This window comes from Oryctolagus cuniculus, chromosome 16 (assembly GCF_964237555.1).
Source record: "Oryctolagus cuniculus chromosome 16, mOryCun1.1, whole genome shotgun sequence".
In the NCBI taxonomy this organism is placed as follows: domain Eukaryota; kingdom Metazoa; phylum Chordata; class Mammalia; order Lagomorpha; family Leporidae; genus Oryctolagus; species Oryctolagus cuniculus.
The window spans coordinates 24,960,901-24,968,269 of NC_091447.1; the positions used below are offsets into that span (position 1 = coordinate 24,960,901).

At 50.6% G+C, this 7,369-nt stretch overlaps 1 pseudogene; it reads right to left on the reverse strand.

Annotated features, from left to right (window-relative positions):
• Nucleotides 1–704: 704 nt before the first annotated feature.
• LOC108177205 (carboxy-terminal domain RNA polymerase II polypeptide A small phosphatase 2 pseudogene) lies at nt 705–2,296 on the reverse strand (annotated as a pseudogene).
• Nucleotides 2,297–7,369: the final 5,073 nt, after the last annotated feature.

Consider the following 7,369-nt stretch of genomic DNA (forward strand, 5'->3'; position numbering starts at 1 on the left):
CCAGGAGGGGAGCTGGCACCACCGCGTGCCGCACGCCATGCCAGGCTGCTGCTCCGCCACCCGCTGTCCTTGCTGCTGGTTAGCTCCTGAGGCTGGACCAGTGTGCGGAAGCTGAGGACAAGGGGTGAGTCCTGAGTGGGCGGTGCCCTCGCATCTGAAACAATTCCCAAATGTTTTGTGACACCTGCCACCAGGGAACAGAGGTGGGGACAGCAACTCCCCCGCACCCCAGCAGGAGGGAGGGAAGAGAGGCAAGACCCCACCCAGCCGCGAAGATCCATGATTAACACAATGACGTGGAGGTAGGACTCCCTCTTCCGGGGCTCCTTGTGCTCACAATCATGGCAGCTTTCCCCTTTTGTTTTTTTCTACCCGGGGATACTTCCTCTTGGTGTCCGTTAAAGTATTTACCTATAAGGACCACTGAAAGCCAGACACGCCCAGAAAGCAGGTGCATGAGGGGCCTGCCCCCGCCACTGCTGGAGGCTGGAGGCCTGGCCTTGACGTCTGCAAATCCAACAGAAAAGCAGGAATTCTCAGGCCCTGGAGAGGAAAAGCAACAGCCAGGAAGGGTGCAGGCTGGAACACAGAGCTCGGCTGGGGACAGGCCCGGGAAGGCACAGCAGGGAAGAGCCCTGCCACAGAAATGGGAGGGGCGGGGCCGCGCGCAGCTCTCCCAGGCCTCTGGGCCAGCACCTGCAGAGGACGGGCACGCTGCGAGTGAATCGTAGTCTGGGGGTACGTCTTTGTGCCCTGCTCCCCCCAGCACCGCCCACCTTCGCGGTCAGCCCAGGGCTGTTGCTTCACCAGAAACAAAGTAGGCCCCAAACTCATGTTTAGAGAGAGAATTTGAAAACAAGGGTCAGGAGAACGGTAATTGGCTCTCAGTCCTCTTCCGGGGCGGGCCGGTGACCGCCTTCCTTCCCCACAAGGTCAAGACTGTGGCGAGGTGTGAGGAAGGCAGGCCGGGCCGGCGCCGCGGGGAGGCACAGAGAGGGCTCAGCAGGCCCTCCGCTGGAGCCACAGGGTTCTGGAAATGAGGTCGCAACTTCCCCCACGTGTCCTGTTTGTGTCTGCAGCAGCTGGCTGGAGAGGGGTGTCAGAAAGGTGTGTGCCTGAGGTGGCCTCTGCCCTTCCTTCCTCACTGGCACTGAGGGGCCGCCATGATTTGGCAACGGAGCCTGCAAGTCTTCAGCCTGCGGAGCCCAGGGACTCCTGGGGGGACACCAATGAGACCAGCTAACTTGGGAAGAGCCTTGATCTTTCAGCTGCTCCCCTGCCTCCAAACACCGCACATCCTGGGGCCTCCCTGGTGGCGGCAGTGGCGGCGCTGCTGTGCGCCTGTGCCATCTAACCTGCCCTAGCGCGCTCCCCAGCCCCTCTGCGCTCCTTGCAGGCCCGCTTGGGCGAGGGGCTTGGTCTGTCAGGCTGGTCATAAAGGCACAGTGTGGGCGAGGCCCCTGCAGGGACGCCAGAAAGGCTATGGGGCCCGCAGCTGCCCGAGGCTGGTGTACACGTCGGCCGCGTCGCCCTGCTCCAGGAAGATGGGAATCCGGTTCAGCAACTCGGTGCCTGCCATGTCAAACCAGCACTGCACGGGCACCGCGTTCTCCGGTGGAAGATGTAGGAGGCGGGCGAGTTGTCCAGGATGAGCGTTCTCAGGTTCCTCCCGAGGCGGCTGAGGTCCCTGACGTAGCAGCCCTGGTGGACGTCACAGGGTCAGCGTTACGTGGCCGTTACCTAGCGGTGAAGCACACACACTCGAAGCGCTCCCTCATTGGTTCAGGAACTCGTCCACGTAAGGCCTTTTGAGCAGGTGCACCTGGTGAGTGGACCCTCCGTCTCCGCTGGCACTATGAAGTCAGCGTTGTGGGTGGGCTTAAAGGAGCTATGCGCAAGGGTTTCATCCAGGTCAGTGACCACACAGAGCCTTCCTTGATCTGTCACCTCTGGGAGCGGGCAAGTCCCTGGGATCTTAGCAGAGGTGTTGGCTTCCTCCTTGGACGCGGTGAGCTCAGCGGAGGAGCTGGACTGGCCAACATGCTGGGCACAGAAACAGCAGCAAAGGGCCTTAAAGATGTTACGTCCACGAGGCTTCTTAGGAGAGGACTTGGAGACCAGGCCTTGCTTGGTGAGTACCAGCACGTCTTCCCTCCACGCCTGGGTGATGATGGAGCTGTGTCCCATTCAGCAATCCCGCGGGCCCGGGCTGGCTGGCTGGGAGGACCTGCGGGCACGCAGGCTGAGCTGGGCTGGGCTAGGGAGCCTGCGGGGGTGGTACTCAGGCTAGGGCTTCCGAGACTCAGTCTCCCACAGCTGTTCACATCCCCCCTCTGTTGCCTCACCGGGCCGGGAAGGGAGGTGGCTTGTATGGAGGGCGGGTGGCCTGGGGAACAGCTTCCTTGGGTGCTCTGGGCCCCCATCCCTCACCTGCTCTTAACTCCCTGTGTGGGCCTGAGCATTGCACACCAGCCTGTAAGAGGGTACCTCCCAACAGGTATGAGAAAGTTTCCCATTTGACTGTGAAACTTTCTACTCATGAAATATCTCAGACACACAAAAGGTATAGAAAATAATATTGCTAAGACCCATAAGTACATTGTAATAATTAAGAAAAACAACTTGATAAGATAGTCAATAGGTTTTCCTAAAATTAATAAATAGGCTGAGAAGTGCTAAGTCACACAGCATCAACAGCCCTGTGCGGAATGTGTTGAGTTTGAGTCTTGTTGTGTATCTGTTTTCTTTGTACCCTTTTGTCACTCACACTCATCGAGACTTGACATGTATCAAGGACATGAGCTGGAAAGCACTCGGGTGTGGGAGAAGGAGATTGCTGTGGGGGACAGGCGCCAGGATATTTTAATTAGCTATCTCTTCCAAACATAACTCTCGGGGGCAAGCAAAAATAGTCTCCGATTCTAAATCCTGAAGTACAAGCCCTTTCAGAACCTGGGATTTAATTTTGAGGAATGACAGCATTCAAGTGGCTGAGAAGGAATAAACAGGGAAAGAAGTTAATGCTGGAGATTATGCTAATCCTGAATGAAGAACACAAGGCGTTTATTCCTTCAAGGGGGTCTCTGGCATTGGAGTCGTGGTGCTACACTGGATTCGATCAAACCAGTTCATTGCCAAAAACATGCTTGAGGTCCATCTTCGTTGTGGTTTCTTTTCAGATTAATTTGGAGCAAGCCAGCTTTGAAAGGGTGAATGTGGAGGAAAAGGCTGGGAGATGTATATAGAGAGATTCGCCTTGAAAAGTGGGAAGGGTGTTTTGGGTGGGTGGAGAGCAACACCCAAAGCAATAACTGTCTGTGCCTGTGGCTGTGCCCGAAGCTGTAGGACACAGGGAGCTAGAGGAGAGCAGGCGGGTAAGAGGCATGGCCAGAGAGGGTGTCAGACAGCAGGGGTCCTGGGGGCCTTGCCGTCATGCTAAGGAGTCTGGATTTTGTTCCTTAGGGCAGAGCATCCCAAAGATTCTATTTCATGGTGTATTCAGAAGATCACAAACGTCTGAGTGCTGGGGGAAGTAGGGCAGCTTGTAGCCAGAAGTCACGTCTATGTCATCTTAGATCTTGTCCAGCTGCCATGAGCAGGAAGGAGTCTATCGTCTCTGTTATCCAGTCCCCTCCCCTACCCAGCTACTGCCCAGTGTGATGAGGCAGCAGATAGGAAGATCTTCTACAGGGCAGATCCACTCTAGAAGGGTGGGCAGCAATGGTGTGACGTGACCAGATCATTCATTCAGAAAATGGGTGGTAGGGGAATGGCGGCAGCGTTTGGCTGTCAAAAGAGCAGGTCTGGGACTCTGAGCTTGTCCAGGGGAGAGACAAGAAGTTGAGGCAAGAGACAAGAAGTCTAGGAGAGACTAGAAGTTGGGAAGTAAGAGGAGAGAATTTTGTGACGTTTGGATGGTGGGTAAGGTAGGTTTCTGGCTTGAGTGATGGGATGATGGCAATGCTGATTGCCCACTCAAGGAACGCTGTCTGGGAAGCAGATTTACCAGAATTTCTGTTGTCAATCAGAATGTTTTCTGCTAGGCTATGTTTGCTTTTGCCACAGACATCCTGAGCATTGGGATTAAGACATGGTCTTTCCTTAGATAATTCTAGCACAGGATGCATGCCTTGTGGTAAACCGAGGGGCTCGCAGCTGGCTTTGGAGCCTCAGGAACCCAATTTGAGGTTTGCTGTTTGGGAGTGTGTCAAGGAAAAACTCAGAGAAAATGGTTACTGATTGGTCTTAGTGGACTACATAGGCTTTATACAGGGGTACGTGTGTTTGGGTGTGGGTGAGTGTGTATATTGGCGGGGATGGAGCAGTCCTGGCATTTAAGGCGCAAGCAGCTACAGGGATAAGGAGAGAAGCAGACAGCATGGGTATGTAGAAAACAACAGGCTTCTGGCACTGCTGGGATGTGACAGATTTGCTTTTTTTGAGCTGTGACAGTACAACGCGCACACCTTGCAAGCCTCCCTTGCTTTCTAGTGGGATGCACATAGGTGGGGTGTGAAGCATTTTGTGTGTCAGCCGCCTTGCCTCTGGCACCAGGGCGTGTTTGCATTTCCCTGATGTATCTTCTGAGCATCAAGAGAAGGTAGGAAGAGGGACAGGGCTCCTGATGAGAATATTCTCTTGGACCTGCAGTTTCCACTGGGTAGTGAGGAAGCGATTTAAACCCTCCTAGCCCTGGCTGCTTTACGGAACATCCTTTACACCACTGCTTTTGGTGAGTTGCTTGGCTGTGGGCTGATGGCTGGCAGATGCTCAACATCCAAGCAGCTGGTCCTGCTGGTGTCACCGGCTGTGGTCACAATGATGGCTCATGGGCCTGGGCACAGAGCTCACCCAGTGTTGTTTTGGAACAGTTCTATCATGTTCTAGCCACCTTGTGTCACAACCCAGCGTAGGCCTTAAAAAAGGTACATAATCTGCTTCTCTGCTTCCAACTGGAGCTTGGCTTCACGCCGCCGAGGGGTCATTCAGCAGTGACATTTTGGGCTTTAGGAAATGTTGTGATGAAAGTTTCATGTTGGCTCCAAGAGCATAAATACCATTTGTTATGTTGTCATTTTCTCCACGTTCCTACATGTCATTGAACAGCTCTTTGGGCTTGGGCGCCTACACAGGCACCAAGGGAGCAGACAGAGGCAGCTGGCCGGCCAGGCTGCATGGCAGCGTGAGCCTGTGATGCGGGACGTGCTCCTGTCTGATCCTCACACACACCTGTGAAGAGGCATTTGGAAAGATCCTATCCAATCAGCGGGAGTTCCCATTTCCCTCCGGAAGACATACAGACCAGGGGACCTCTGTCTTCCTAACCTTGTCTGTTCACTTGACTTGTTTGCAGAACCAACTGGCTGTGATAGAAAGCTGGAAGAAGAGACAGTTAAAAGGCGGGTTTATCCACACATCTTTTGCTCCAGACACACCCCTGAAATCTCACGGAGGACATAGACAGGCTGCTGGGTCATACTGAAAAGCTTTCTCCATTCTGTTTTATGGGATGGTATCAGGGTACATCAACAAGTTTGGAAAAATGGAATAAAACAAGTTTAAGTGTAGGCATTTGGTGTCCTGCTTGTCACCTGGAATGCCTGCATTCTCTATTGGTGTGAGCACCCTGGAAGGCAGCAGGGGATAGCTCAAATGCTGGGGTCCCTGCCACCCAAGCTGGAGATTCAGACTGAGTTCCAGGCTCCTGATTTCTGTCTGGTCCAGCCCTGTCTTTTGTAGGCACTTAGAGAATGAATCAGAGATGGAAAAAATCTTTCTCTGTCTCTACCTTTCAAAAAATATGAAAAAATGGTAACTTTGATACAAAAAACAGTGAAATCCATGCATATGAGAAGTCTCTAAAAAGTTCATGAAAATTCATAATATGGAAAAACTATTCATGTATTTCAATTTATTTGCACCAAAGTAAGCTTATGTTTTAATTCAATTTTTCCATGAATGTCTTGAGGTAGCCTCATATTTTGGGAATATTTTCATCGACTAGCTCAGCCTGATCAATTTCATTTCCATGATGAATCCATATGACTATCTTGATTCTGTCATTTTCTGAGATGCATTGAGCAGAATCCTTCCAGTGGCCTGTCAACATGATAAACCACCCTGCTCAAAGGTCTTGGCAGGTGAATTTAGGCCAAAAACCGGGTTTGATTCGCCTGTCATTCATAGTCATACAAGACACGCTTCTCTTGGTTTTCTTTTTCTTTGCTATGATCTTGAAGCACAGACTGGTTGGGTTGCTTTCGTTTAAGAAAATTAATATGGCAGCCAGCAAAGCTTCCCAGTGGAAGTGGAAGGTCCAGCCAAGCTGTGTCTGCACTGCTCCAGAAGGTCAGAGTGGGCCCATCAGCTTCTCCCTTTTGTTTGAGAATAAGAGGACAGCACAGCAGAAAATAGCTTTTCTCGTGTTAATTTTCTCTGAGTTTTCTCTTTATTCTCCTTGTTTTTACTTTGGAGGAAAACTGTAAAAATGTCAAGAAACAATATGGTATACACATTTTAAATTTTTACTAGGTTTCATAAAAATTTATTTCCAAATTTTGAGAAGTTCCTATTTCATTGGATTCAAGTTCACTCAGTGTTAAAGTTTTCACATTCAGTTGATTTGAGCTATATACATTTTGAATGCAATCTTCCAAAGAACAGCTTGTTTTCCTTGAAATTGGTTCCATGATTGATTGCTAACCTGGCTAGGTTATCTGGGATATCTGTTTTGGGAGAGCAACTGTATCAAAATGTTTGTGTAAGTAATATACATGTATATTATTTATCTCACATAACAACATTTATTATCTTTATACAAGTAATTCATGTAACCTCATTTTTTCCTGTTCTTCCAGCCATAAACGTGCATTATTTTTTCACTATGAAATAAGAGGCCCAGTAGGAGACAGTGAGAGACTGTGAGTCCAGTAGCCAAGTTGACAACCACATCGATATTTTTTCATCACAGCCTGACAGGCCGCTTCACTCAGGAATCGTGTAGATGTGGCTTTATACATGTTGCCTCCAAACAACTGGAAGGAAATAATATCCAGTTCAGAGATCTCTTTCTATGAACTGTGTGGCCTGACCCATATTGCTTTCAGGAATATCTTTTATGACTCATGGGAAGAGGGTTGTCATGTCTAAAAGCAACCACTGAGCTCCGTCAGAGCTGGATGATGCCTAGCCTGTTGGGGGTAGAGACAAATTTCCAGATGGACTGGATTTCTTCCTGCATTGGCTTCATATATGTGGGAGACTGCTTGGTCAGGCTTGACTTGCTGCCTGGCATTCAGGCAGTGAACAGGTGCTCCGGGCAGAAGCCACAGGCCATAGCTATTGATGTGTACTTTCTTTGCAAGGGGTT